This window comes from Rhinoraja longicauda, chromosome 9 (assembly GCF_053455715.1).
Source record: "Rhinoraja longicauda isolate Sanriku21f chromosome 9, sRhiLon1.1, whole genome shotgun sequence".
Taxonomy (NCBI): domain Eukaryota; kingdom Metazoa; phylum Chordata; class Chondrichthyes; order Rajiformes; family Arhynchobatidae; genus Rhinoraja; species Rhinoraja longicauda.
In genome coordinates, this window is record NC_135961.1 from 2332765 (window position 1) to 2347342 (window position 14578).

The 14578-nt window shown below is 47.3% G+C and overlaps 1 protein-coding gene across 2 annotated transcripts in view; it reads right to left on the reverse strand.

The window, feature by feature from the left end:
* The window catches only part of LOC144596441 (utrophin-like), a 401591-nt gene that overhangs the window by 379368 nt on the left and 7645 nt on the right, over positions 1-14578 (reverse strand). Inside the window, exons 1-2 of one of the 2 annotated variants that reach the window (XM_078404692.1) lie at positions 11730-11744; positions 10611-10638 (exon numbers count right to left, since the gene is read on the reverse strand). The gene's annotated coding sequence lies outside the window, so the exon portion shown is untranslated. Of the gene's footprint in view, positions 1-10610; positions 10639-11729; positions 11782-14578 lie in introns of those variants that run through there. The other variant, XM_078404693.1, reaches the window with a different exon arrangement.

Sequence of the window (14578 nt, forward strand, 5' to 3'; positions counted from 1 at the left end):
CAGGGATCTGCTGTCAAGTTAATGGTCAACCAGAATTTTAGAATCATATTGCAACCATGAATGTCTCTGTAATCCAATGGTCGCTCCTTGGCTTCTCCAAAACCATTTGTTAAAGTCACTCATTTAGGTGCAAAAATGCTTCAGATGTTTCAAATAAGTTCAGAAAACGCTGGACCTTCTTAGCAGGTCCAGTAATACAGCCTCTGACTAAAGAAATTCCTCCTCATCTCCTTTCTAAGGTACATCTTTTAATTCTAAGGCTATGACCTCTGGTCCTAGACTCTCCCAATACTGGAAACATCCTCTCCACATCCACTCTATTCAAGCCTTTCACTATTCTGTAAGTTTCTATGAGATCCCCCCTCATCCTTCTAAACTCCAGTGAGTACAGGCACAGTGCCGTCAAACGCTCATTACATGTTAACCCAATCATTCCTGGGATCATCCTCGTATATCTCCTCCGGACCATCTCCATACCAGCACATTCTCCCTCAGATATGGGGTCCAAAAGTTCTCACAGTACCACAAATGTGGTCTGACCAGTGCCTTATAAAGCCTCAGTTTCACATCCCTGTTTTTATATTCTAGTCCTCTCGAAATAAATGCTAGGATTGCATTTGCCTTCCCCACTACCGATTTGACTTGCAAATTAACCTTATGGAAATCATGCACCAGCATTCCCAAGTCCCTTTGCATCTCCGATTTCTGGATTCTCTCCCCATTTAGAAAATGGTCAACGCCCTTATTCCTACTTCCAAAATGCATGACTCCACACTTCGCTACACTATATTCCATCTGCCACTTCTTTGCCCACTCTCCCAACCTGTCCAAATCCTTCTGCAGAGTCCCTGTTTTTCTACACTACCTGCCCCACCACCTATCTTCGTATCATCTGCAAAACTGGCCACAATGCCTTCAATTCCCTAATCCAGATTATTGATACACAATGTGAAGATTAGCGGCCCCAACACCGACCCCTGCAGAACATTGTGGGACAGTGGCAGCCAACCAGAAAAAGCCCCCTTTATTGCTAATCTTTGTCATCCTTGCTCTTCCTCTATGCTGCTCTAAAATCTGTCATCATCTATGGACAGAAGCAAAGCTAACATTTTAGTTTGGTGATCCATCATCAGATCTGTCTCTTTCTCCAAAGCTACTTTGTATCCAGATGATATGAAAATAGGTGGCGGGGCAGGTAGTGTGGAAAAAGCAGGGACTCTGCAGAAGGACTTGGGCAGGTTGGGAGAGTGGGCAGAGAAGTGGCAGATGGAATATAGTGTAGCAAAGTATGGAGTCGTGCATTTTGGTAGTAGGAATAAAGGAGTAGACTATTTTCTAAATGGGGAGAGAATCCAGAAATTAGACGCGCAAAGGGACTTGGGAGTGGTGGTGCAGGATTCCCAAAAAGATAATTTGCACATCGAATCGATAGGGCGGCACGGTAGCGCAGCGGTAGAGTTGCTGCTTTACAGCGAATGCAGCGCCGGAGACTCAGGTTCGATCCTGACTACGGGTGCTGCACTGTAAGGAGTTTGTACGTTCTCCCCGTGACCTGCGTGGGTTGACTCCGAGATCTTCGGTTTCCGCCCACACTCCAAAGACGAACAGGTATGTAGGTTAATTGGCCGGGTAAATGTAAAAATTGTCCCTAGTGGGTGTAGGATAGTGTTAATGTACGGGGATCACTGGGCGGCACGGACTTGGAGGGCCGAAAAGGACTGTTTCCGGCTGTATGTATATGATGATGATATGATGATAGTAAGGAAGCCAAACGCAATGCTAGAGGGCAAGAATACAAAAACAGAGATGTAACACTAAGGCTCTATAAGGCGCTGGTCAGGCCACATTTGGAGTATTGTGAGCAATTTTGGGCACCATACCTGAGAAAGGATGTGGTGGTTCTGGAGAGGGTCCAGAGGAGATTTACAAGAATGATCCCAGGAATGAGTAAGTTGATATATGATGACCGTTTGTCGGCACTGGGCCTGTACTTGCTGGGGTTGAGTAGGATGACGAGGGACCTCATTATAACTTACCGAATATTGAAAGGCTTGGATACATGTGGAGAGGATGTTTCCACTGGTGGGAGAGTATAGGACTAGAGGCCATAGCTTCATAATTAAAGGACATTCCTTTATGAAAGAGATGAGGAATTCCTTTAATCAGAGGGTGGTGAATCTGTGGAATTCTTTGCCACAGAAGGCTGTGGAGGCCAAGTCAATGAATATTTTTAAGGCAGAGATTGACAGATTCTTAATTAGCATAGGTGTCAGGGGTTATGGGGAGAAGGCAGGAGAATGGGGTTGAGAGGAAAAGATAGATCAGCCATGATTCAATGGCTGAATATGCTTGATGGGCCGAACGACCTAATTCTGCTCCCATAACTTATGAAATCCCCTATCTGTTGAGTTCCATTGTCTGTATAACTCGTTATCCCACAGCCAACAATGGACCATTTTGTGCTCCCTTGATTATTTTTTGCATATCTTCCATTAATTTACCCTAAGTGCCGTCTATATCTCTCGTTCCCCTTTTCCCTGACTCTCGGTCTGAAGAAGTGTCTCAACGCTGTCTGACCACTGAGTTACTCCAGCTTTTTGTGTCTGCCTATTCTTTTTCTCTAGTGACGCTGATTTACTCCGGCTTTTTGTGTCTAACAGATTGATTATTAGGACTAGATGTTACAATCCCTAAGGTTTTCACTACAATTGACTGGTGTTGTTCTTGGGGGTGACCACTAGGTGATGTTGCTACCATTCAGACACATCTTCAGTTGTGTGCCTCAACGTCACTGGGTGTTTCAGCCTTTTATCACAAGACACCCTCAGTCGAGGCAGGCCCACCATTGCAGGGTGATCAGACCTGGGTGTGTGTCTTATGGTTAGCCTCTAGATGGTCACGTGGCAGCTCAGACAGTATCTTTTCTTTTCAGCCACAGCCAGTGACTACTCCGTTCGGCGGCATTTGCAAATTCTTTGATTGCCCACCTTTGGGCCTGCCCTCTGACTCCAACTTCCCTCAGGAGCCTTGCGGTGGAACTGGCTTCAAAGCCCCTGCACCCCACCTCCACTGGACGCACTCTTACACTCCAACCTCGCTCCTCTGCCTCTACTGCAAGGTTGGAATATCTCAGCCTTTTCCTTCCAAATGCCTCGTCCACAGCCTCCTCCCAGGGCAGCTCAATGATGAAAACACGCCGACAGGAGTTGGACCAGAGGACGAGGTCTGGTCGCAGGTTGGTAGCTGCGATTTCAACTGGGAAGGAAAGCCTCTGGCCTAAGTCAACCCGCATTTCCCAGTCTGTGGCTGCGCTCAGTGGGCATGAGTTGAGAGGCGAGGTGGTAGTCTTCCGTTTCTCTCCTTCCCGGATGAAGGATGGGATTTGCGGGAATGTTATCTGGGCATTGATAGGCATGGCGTTGGTGGTAACTCTCTTGCACTCGAGTGCAGCTGCCAAACACCTCAGCACCTGGTTATGTCGCCAGGTGTATCTGCCTTGTGTTAGGCTGGTCTTACAACTGACCAGGATGTGCTTGAGGTTTGCTGGAACTGCACACAGGGGGCAGGCTGGATCCTCTCCCAGCCAAAGATTTAGGTTTGTGGGAGAGGGAAGGATAATAAATTGTGGCTCTGATAATAAAGCTCAACATACTTGACTCCATGTTCCACAGCTCACTCCATGTGATCTTCCTCCTCTCAATGCCATCCCACCTCATCCAGCGGCCTTGCTTGGCTTGAGGTATAGCTTTGGCACACCTGGCTGCTTCTTCTTGGCGGCGCACCTCCTCCACCACCAGGTGCCGACATTCAGCTGGAGTAGCCTTTTGTCAGGTAGGTTTCATTGCTCCCAGGCCAAAGCCCTCTCGGCCTTGTTGGACATGGCCCACTATGTCCCGGTGTCGGAGGGCAGATTTTGTGTCCTGTACCACTGCTGCTGGAGTCCATTTCTTCCCTGTTGCTAGGGTTGGAGCGACACCTCTAACTATTGGGTCACCGGATTCTGTTAGTGTCATGTCCAGCCTTGCTTTGGTGCATTTGAATTCCTCCACCAGGCTTGAGACTGGCAGTGAGAGGGCTCCATTCCCATAGAGTCCTATGCTGCTGAGGCATCTCGGTAGCCCAAGCCACTTCCTCACTTGTAAGTTCACAAGTCTCTCCAGCTGGTTGACATGGGATAAAGTGACCTCATAGATGGTAATTGGCCACATGAGTCGGGGCAGCAGACCGAATTGAAGGCACCAAAGCTTCAGCTTCCCTGGGAGAGCAGTGTTGTTGATTTGCTTGAGGCCACTGATTGTATCCTGCCTGAGTTCCACCTGCTCTGCGTCCTTGAGGTGTGCGGTGTACCATCGCCCGAGGCTTTTGACAGGCTTCTCCAGGACAGTTGGTATTGTCTCGTTGTTGATGCGGAACCTTTCATCAGTGAGCCGGCCTTTGACGATGGAAATACTGCAGGACTTGCTGGGTTTAATCTCCATTCGTGCCCATTTGATGTTTTCCTGGAGTTTATCCAGCAGGCGTTCGGTGCATGCTTTTGTTGTTGTTATGGTGGTCATGTCATCCATGTACGCCCTGATTGGAGGAAGACGCAGCCCACTCTTCAAGTGTTCCCCTCCGACTACCCATCGTGATGCTCGAATGATTAGCTCCATTGCCATGGTGAAAACCAGAGGAGAGATGGTACAGCCCGCCATTATGCCTATCTCAAGGTGCTGCCAGGCGGTGGTGTTGTCCTGTGTTGTGATGCAGAACTGGAGGTCCTGGAAGTAAGCTTTTACCAGCTTTGTGGTGACCTCTGGGACCTGGAAGCAGTTAAAAGCTGCCCAAAGAGTCTCATGGGGCACTGAACCAAAGGCATTGGCAAGATCTAAGAAAACCACATGCAGATCTCTCTTTTCTTTCTTGGCAGTTTGTATCTGGTGCCAGATGACGTTTGCATCTTCCAGACGTCCTGAGAAACCATGTACCCCTGCCTTCTGCACTGACGTGTCAATGAAGTTGTTGCTCTGCAAAAACGCTGAGAATCTTTGGGCCCCAATACCAAAGAAGATCTTTCCTTCCACATTCAGAAGGCTGATCTGGCGGAATTGGCTAATGGTTGAGGAGTTCTTTTCTTTGGGAATTAGGATCCCTCCTGCCCTTTGCCATGCCTTAGGTATGATTCCTTTCCCCCACGCCACTTTCATTAACTTCCAGAGGTATTTCAGGCCACCACGGGTGTTCTTATAGAGCCTGTATGGAATGCCATTGGGCCCTGGGGCTGATGCTGATCTTGCTCGTTTAACTGTGTTCTCCACCTCCTTCCATGTAGGAGCCCTTGTGTCCATCTGGTGCTCAGGTGGGTGAATAGGTGGCATGTCGTCTGGAATGGTGACTGGCTCATGCCTCAGGTTGTCGGAGTACGTCTTCCTCAGATGCTCCTCCAGTTCCCTTACAGGTACTTTCAGGATCCCGCTCTTCTCCTTGACAAAGAGGCTTTTGACAAACTTATATGGATCTCTGTAAAAGCCTGTCCTCGCCCGTTCTTTCTTCTTGTGTTGCTTTCTCAGGCATTCAGCTCTTCGCAGGATTGCCAGGCGCTGCTTTCCTTCTACCTGCAGTGGCTCGAGTCCTTTCCTTTCTCCCTCTGTGGCCTTCCTCCACTGTTTTCTCAGCTGCCTCCTTTCCTTCACCAGTCTTTTTTATCTCCTGCTGCCTCCTGGAATTGTACTGGTGTGATAGTTCCTTCTGTGTCCTCTGTTTCTTGACCTTCACCCCAAATCTCTCCGCCCCATAGTTGTATACGATGTCTCCCAACTTCTCCAGTTTTCTTTCTACACATCCCTTCAATCCTTCCAGAAGATGGACGAGGTCAGTGTTAATAGTCTCCCACTCTTTCCTCTGGCAGGATTTAGGCCACAAGATTTGAGGCTTTTTCCCTTCCATCTTCCTCTCTACCGCTGACTGGCTGGTTGGGCTCTGGACTCATGTCCGTTGGTGGGACTGTACTTGGTTGAGCTTGGCCTGGGGTGCTGATACCCTGTGGACTGTGGTGATTATCCTGCCACTGGGCTTCACTCGACTGATTTGACCTACCTCTTAGAAAGTAATGGTCAATGCGAGGCCCCCCACCAAGCTCTCTCAGGCACTTTTTCCTGCCCTGGTGGATCTTGAGACCCTTCTCTGATGTTATCTTTTCCCAGCCACAGATGCAGTTTCGTAGCTTGTGTCCTGCTGGTGCTGCTGCTCTGTCAATTGCTGTGCTGGTTGTCTGATTCATAGTCGATTCCGTTCCTAGGCCTGTTGCCGTGTGGTCTGTCGATGAGTCATCTTCCGCCCCCGCTCTCGCAGACTCAAGGGGTATTCTTTGTCTTGACTTTTTCGTAGCAATATATGGGTGGAACCAAAACGCTGACTAGCGATGGATCCTGCCGGCATGAGGAGCTAGCCCATGCCAGCCCCGGTGGGGTCTATTCCCTCCAGTCAGCAGTCTCTCCAAGCCGTCACTAGGTCTTTCCCTGGTTGTCAGCTGCCCTTTCGCAGCGGTCACTGGTTTGATCCAGATGTTCAGATTGATTATTAGGACTAGATGTTACAATCCCTAAGGTTTGCACTACAATTGACTGGTGTTGTTCTTGGGAGGCAATCAATCTTTTGAGTGCCTCTTACTGGCTCAAAAAACAATCACCCATATGTTGCCCCCTTCCTTATTGGTCCTGATCGCAAGGAGCCAGTGGGCATTGCCCCATTGCCTTTGCATTATGAAGGGCTTGTCGTTTACAGTTCTGTCTTGGTTTTTATCAGTTGTAACTTTGAGTTCACAAGCTGTTCTTTGTCTCTGTGCTGATTCACTGTCCCTTTTCAAGGCATTAGCAGTTTGTAATAAACAAACTCATCCATCCTCTGCAACCCCCTACAAGGACCTTGCCCATCTCCTGCGGCTTCATAGAGAGATGAAACCTCACTTTCTAGTTATCCTCTTTCCCTTAATGTAAGAAAATAACTGCAGATGCTGGTACAAATCGAAGGTATTTATTCACAAAATGCTGGAGTAATTCAGCAGGTCAGGCAGCATCTCAGGAGAGAAGGAATGGGTGACGTTTCGGGTCGAGACCCTTCTTCAGTCTGAAGAAGGGTCCCGACCCGAAACGTCACCCATTCATTCTCTCCTGAGATGCTGCCTGACCTGCTGAGTTACTCTTTCCCTTAATGTACTTATAAAATCTCCTTATATTTTCTTTAATATTCTCTGCCAGAGTCATCTTCTGTCCCCTTTTTGTCCCATCTAATTTAATTCTTATGCATGCCCCTCAGTTCCCAAAACTCCTCCAGGGATACACTTGATCTAAGCTGCCTACACCTGTCCCAGGCCCCATTGTTTTTCCTGACCAGAGCCTCAGTTTCTCCCGTGACTGCCTTGCCCGAGACTCTAATAGGAGCATGCATGCTCTGAATTCTTGCTTTTAGAGATACAGCATGGAAATGGGCCATTTGGCCCACCGAGTCTGCGCCAACTAAGGATCATCCATACACTAGTTCAATCCTAGACCTCAGAGACAATTTACAGAAGCCAATTAACCTACAAACCTGGACATCTTCTGAATGTGGGAGGAAACTGGAGCACCTGGAGAAAACCCATGCCATCAAAGGGAGAACGTACAAACTCCGTTCAGACAGTACCTGGAGTCAGGACCGAACCCGGATCTCTGGCATTGTAGAGCAGCAACTCTACCGCTGCACCACTGTGTTGCCCCAATCATCACACCATTAAAAGCATCCCACTTTCCAGACGTTCCCTTCTGGCAAACAACCTCTCCAATCAACTTTAGCAAGTTCCTTTCTATTACCATCAAAGTTGTCCTTGCCTCAATTCATAATTTCAACTTGTGAGCCAGCCCTATGTTTATCTATAACTATTTAAAAGCTAATAGAACAGTGGTTGCTGCGCCCAAAAGGCACGCCCATGGCCCTTCCCAATTTCCTAATCAAGCTTTGCTCTCTCCCTTGTAAATACATAGTACTCGCAGAAATATTCCTGAACACGTTTGACAAATTCCACCCCATCTAAGGCACTATTACTGTCCTAGTTTATATTTGGAAAGTTAAAAGGGTGCCGAGAAGATTTACGAGGATGCTACCAGGATTTGAAGGCCAGAGCTTTTAGGGAGAGTTTGAGCAGGCTCGGACTTGGAGCGCAGGAGAATGAGGGTTGATCTTATAAAGGTTTACAAAATCATGAGAGGAACAGATCGGGTAAAAACACAGATACTCTTGCCCAGAGGAGGGAAATCAATGGACATAGGTTTAACTAGAGGACATAAGTTTAAGGTGAGGGGGGAAAGATTTAATAGGCAGGTACTATAATGGCATTTCAAAGACACTGGACAAGTACATGGAGGGGAAAGATTCTGTGGAATTCTTTGCCATAGAAGGCTTTGGGGGCCGTCAGTGGATATTTTTAAGGCAGGGATAGATAGATTCTTGATTATTTCAGGTGTCAGAGGTTATGGTGAGAAGGCAGGAGAATGGGGTTAGGAGGGAGAGATAGATCAGCCATGATTGAATGGCAGAGTAGACTTGATGGGCTGAATGGCCCAATTCTACTTCTATCCTTTATGACCTTATGTATATGGGCCAAACAAAGGCAAATGGAACCTGTTTAGATGGGACAGGGTACGAACTCTGAAAAAGGGTCTCGACTCCCCATTCCTCTCCTGAGATGCTGCCTGACCTGCTGAGTTACTCCAGCATTTTGTGTCTACCAGCACTTTGTTCTGTCTTCTGCTTAGATGGGGCATCTTGATCAGCAAGGGCGAGCTGGGCTTAAGGAACTGTTTCCATGCTGTCTGCCTTTCACCGTGTCACTGATCTTTCAGATCATAAACTAAAGCATTTCTGTTGACTCAAGTGAAATAAATCCTAAGAGCAAAGCCAACATTACTTCCTAAATTTAGTCTGAAGAAGGGTCTCAACCCGAAACGTCACCCATTCCTTCTCTCCCGAGATGCTGCCTGACCTGCTGAGTTACTCCAGCATTTTGTGAATAAATACCCAAGATTTAATAGGAACCTGAGGGGTCATTTTTACACAAAGGGTGGTGGGTGTGTGGAACGAGCAGCCGGAGGAGGTTGGTTAGGTAGATACTATTGCAACTTGTAATAAACATTGAGACAGATACATGGATCTGAAAGGATTAGAGGGATATGCGCCAATCGCAGGCAGGTGGGACGAGTGTAGATTGGACATGTTGATCGACGTGGGCAAATTGGGCCGAAGGGCCTGTTTGCACGCTGTATGACTCGAGGAGATGTGGTAAAATGGATAAGGTGAACAAAGGAAGAGAGAACCTAAGTGGACTGGTTGGAGTGGGAAAGAAACAGTGGGCCTGTGGTTTACCTGAAATTTGAAATTTCATTGTTCAAATACGCTGGAACCTCAATGCTGGGGATATGATCTTCGGAGACAACACTGACATTGGTTCACTCAATGGCTGTAACAGAATCAAAAGCACCTTGGAAATTGCTCGTGTACTTTCAAGTCGATAGAGCAACAGTAAATAGACAAAAAGCTGGAGTAATTAAGTGGGTCACAAAGCATCTCTGGAGAAAAGGAATAGGCACTCCAGCCTTTTGTGTCCATCCTACACATTATAGCAACAGAAACATGGGCAGAAGCAAGTCAAGTCAAGTCAATTTTATTTGTATAGCACATTTAAAAACAACCCACGTTGACCAAAGTGCTGTACATCAGTTCAGGTACTAAGAATGAACATACAATGGCACACAAACATAACAGCACATACATAAAGGCAGGTACTATAATGGCATTTCAAAGACACTGGACAAGTACATGGAGGGGAAAGGTTCTGTGGAATTCTTTGCCATAGAAGGCTTTGGGGGCCGTCAGTGGATATTTTTAAGGCAGGGATAGATAGATTCTTGATTAGTTCAGGTGTCAGAGGTTATGGTGAGAAGGCAGGAGAATGGGGTTAGGAGGGAGAGATAGATCAGCCATGATTGAATGGCAGAGTAGACTTGATGAGCCGAATGGTCTAATTCTACTTCTATCCTTTATGACCTTATGTAAATGGGCCAAACAAAGGCAAATGGAACCTGCTTAGATGGGACAGGGTATGAACTCTGAAAAAGGGTCCCGACTCAAAACATCACCCATTCCTCTCCTGAGATGCTGCCTGACCCGCTGAGTTACTCTAGTATTTTGTGTCTACCAGCATTTCGTTCTATCTTCTGCTTAGATGGGGCATCTTGATCAGCAAAGGCGAGCTGGGCTTAAGGGACTGTTTCCATGCTGTCTGCCTTTTACCGTGTCACTGAACTTTCAGATCATAAACTAAAGCATTTTTGTTGACTCAAGTGAAATAAATCCTAAGAGCAAAGTCAACATTACTTCCTAAATTTACAGCAGGGAGCACAAATTAATATCATTATCATTCTTTGAGTGTATGCCTTATTCATATCCTACTAGGTTCCTGAAACATTGAGTGTTTGCTCTTATTTCCTGTTATGACAAAACAAAATCACCTCACACAATTACAATAGGAAATTTGACAGATTAAAGTTAGTACAATAAATCAAAAAACTAAAATCTGCTGCCAATTATGTGTGACTCACCTTATTGTGATCTACAGTCACAGGAAAGCTGGAAGGAAATGTAGGAATTCTGCTTTGAGTAACAAACGATTTCGGGAAAATAGTTTCAGTCTTGGGACATAAAGTATATTTGTGAAAATAAAGCAAATTTCTGCAATTTCTTGATGATCTCTGGGCCGGTATATATGTGAGGGCCGGTATATATGTGAGGGTCGGCACGGTGGCGCAGTGGTAGAGCTGCTGCCTTACAGCACCACAGACCCGGGTTCGAACCTGTTCTTATAGAGGTGCATAAAATCATGAGCGGAATAGATAGGGTGAATGCTGAGTGTCTTTTTCCCAGGGTAGGGGAATCAAGAACTAGGGCACAGAAGTTCAAGAGTGGATCTCATTGAAACCTAGAGGATGATGAAAGGCCTAGAAAGAATTGACGTGGAAAGGTCTGAAGAAGGGTCTCGACCCAAAACGTCACCCATTCCTTCTCTCCAGAGACGCTGCCTGTCCTGCTGAGTTACTCCAGCATTTTGTGTCTATTTTGACGTGGAAAGGATTTTTCCAGTAAAGAGAGAGTCTAGAATCAGAGAGCACAGCCTCAGAATAAAATGCTGTGCCTTTAGAATGGAGATGAGGAGGAATTTCTTTAGTCAGAGGGTGGTGAATCTGTGGCATTCACTGCCACCGATAGCTGTGGAGGCCAAGGCATTGGGTATTTTTAAAACGGGGTTGATAGGTTCTTGATTAGGAAAGGTATCAAAGGTTACAACGAGAAGGCAGGAGAATCAGGTTGAGGGGGGAAAAATAGATCAGCCATGATTGAATGGTGGAATAGATTTGATGGTGCCATAGTGAGTCCCACCGGAAATTGGAGGAACAGCAACTCATATTTCGCTTGGGCAGCTTGCAGCCCAGTGGTATGAACATTGACTTCTCCAACTTTAGATAGTTCCTCTGTCCCTCTCTTCCCCTCCCCCTTCCCAGTTCTCCCTCTGTCTTCCTGTTTCCACCTATATCCTTCCTTTGTTCCGCCCCCCCCTGACATCAGTCTGAAGAAGGGTCTCGACCCGAAACGTCGCCCATTCCTTCTCTCCTGAGATGCTGCCTGACCTGCTGAGTTGCTCCAGCATTTTGTGAAATAAATACCTTGATGGGCTGGATGGTGTCATTCGGCTCCTCTGTCTTACGATCTTATGGTCTAAGGTGAGAGGGAAAAGATTTAATTGCTACCTGAGTGGAAACTTTGGCCTGCCAGATGAAATAGTTAAGGCAGGTACAATAACAATATTTAGAATATAGAACAGTACAGCACAGGAACAAGGATAACAACCCCCAATGTCTGTGCTGAACATGATGCCAAGACCATGTCTTATCTGCCTGCACATTTCCCTCCGTGCCTATCCAAAAGCCTCCTAAATGCCACAAATGTATCTGCCTCCACCACCATCCCAGGCACCCACCACTCTCTGTGTAAAAATCCTGTCCTGCACATCTCTTTAAACTTTGCCCCTCTCACTTAAACTTGGCCCCTTATTGTATTTGTTATTCCCATCCTGGAAAAATGCTTCTGACTGTCTACCCATTCTATGCCTCTAATAATTTTAGAAACTTACTAGACTAAGTGGACCCGTTGGGCCCAAACCTCTCCTGCATGGGCGCAGCACCCTCTCCTCTCCCCTCCCTCCCTCCCCCCCCTCCTCCTCCCCCCCTCCCTCCACCCCCTTCTCCTCCCCCCATCCCTCCACCCCCTACTCCTCCCCCTCCATCCACCCCTTCTCCTACCCCTCCCCTCCCCCTACTCTATCCCCCTCACGGTAGCGCAGCGGTAGAGTTGCTGCTTTACAGCGAATGCAGCGCCGGAGACTCAGGTTCGATCCTGACTACGGGTGCTGCACTGTAAGGAGTTTGTACGTTCTCCCCGTGACCTGCGTGGGTTTTCTCCGAGATCTTCGGTTTCCTCCCACACTCCAAAGACGTACAGGTATGTAGGTTAATTGGCTGGGTAAATGTAAAAAAAAATTAAAAAATATTGTCCCTAGTGGGTGTAGGATAGTGTTAATGTGCGGGGATCGCTGGGCGGCACGGACTTGGAGGGCCGAAAAGGCCTGTTTCCGGCTGTATATATATGATGATGATGATGAACCCCCCCTTACCCCCCTCTCCCTCCCCCTCAATCCCCCCTTAACCCCCTCTCCCTCCCCCTCCCCTCCCTCCCCTCTCCCCCCTTATCCCCCCTCCCTCCCCTCCCCCTCCCTCCCCCCCCCCCTCCCTAGGAAATAGATTTAAACTTTAAAATATGAATAACTTAAAAAATTATGGCATTTTTAGTTCAAACAGCTTGGTACCACATTGCATGACTGCATTGTACCAGACAACACTGAATTTGACGGAAGATTAACTGTGTTTTTCCTAATGCATATATGTCATAGGTTCTCGATTCCCCTACTCTGGGCATGAGACTACGTTTACCCGATCTGTTCCTCTCACAATTTTGTACACTTCTATAAAATCACCCCTCATTCTCCAGTGCTCCAAGGAATAGAGTCAACCTCCCCAATCGCTCAGGCCCTCGTCCTGACAAACCAATGGAAGACTAAGGCAGGTGAAATGCAGGTGGTCATGGCAGGTGTGGTAGGAAAACTCTATAGACAGATTAAGCAGGAGGAATTTTGGAGAGAGGAAGGACTGTTGAATTGAATAGCATTTACTTTATTGCAAGAGGCCCTGACGGGTAAGACGGATGAACTCCGCAAACTTTCTAATCATTGCCATGTACGTTCTCGTCCAAATCATTGGATTGACCACAAACAGCAATGGGGTCCAGCACCGAAACCTGAGGCACACCACTAGTCGCGGGTCTCCAGTCCGAAACCTGAGGCACACCACTAGTCGCGGGTCTCCAGTCCAAAAAAACAACCATCCACTACCACCGGCTGCTTTCTTGCATGAAGCCAATTCAGCTATCTCTCCTTGGATCCCATGCATTCTAACCTTCCAGAGCAGCCTATCTGACCCCATCACCCTCCCACCACCCTCCCACTCCCCTCTCCCACTTGGCTCCTCCACCCCCATCATCCACCAGCCTCTGCCTCTAAACATCCCACTCACCCACTTGGCCCTATCTGCCCATGACTTTCCACCTCTTGGTTCTTGGTCCTCCAAAATATTCCAAATGGCCGTCCTGGTGAGAGGTCTCAACAATCCCTCTGCCTCCACATATACTGATTGACTTTTTTGAGTTTCTCCAGCAATTATAGAGTCAAACAGCGTGGAAACAGGCCCTTCCGGTCCCACAGGACTGGAGGGTAGCCAATGTTATTCCTTTGTTTAAGAAAGGAAGTAGAAAGAATCCAGGGAATTATTGGTGGTTGGGAAACTATTAGAGAACATTCTTTGATGTTCTCTAATAGACATTAGTGGTTGGGAAACTATTAGAGAACATTCTTTGAATAGGATCCCAGCATCTCTAGATTTGCTTATATAAAGGCCTCGTTTAAAAAAAAAATTCAAAATATACTTTATTCGAGAAATAAATATATAGAAATCATGTTCCTTACAAAACACCATCGGACATTCTCGGAGGCTGTACATACATTCAATACATACATTCAATACAACAATTACCCAAAATTAACCCCCCCACTCATGTAGCCCACTGGCCTGGAATCCCTTCCCTTACTTTGAGGGGCGTCTCTCTCCACCACACCCTGCCCCCCATGTCCAGCAGCGGAAGGACCCTAGACTGTGGTCCTCCGCCACAGAGCCTTGGCGTTGGCTGCACCAAGCTTCAGTGCGTCCCTCAGCACGTACTCCTGCAGTCTGCAGCGGGCCTGTCGGCAACATTCCCCGACGGACAGCTCGCTCCGCTGGGAGGCCAACAAAGCTCGGGCGGTTCCAAAGAGCATCTTTCACCGAGTTGATGACCTTCCAGCAGCACTCGATGTCAGTCTCTGAAGGCCTCTTAAGTTTAAACTGCGATGCCCAGGAATCGAACA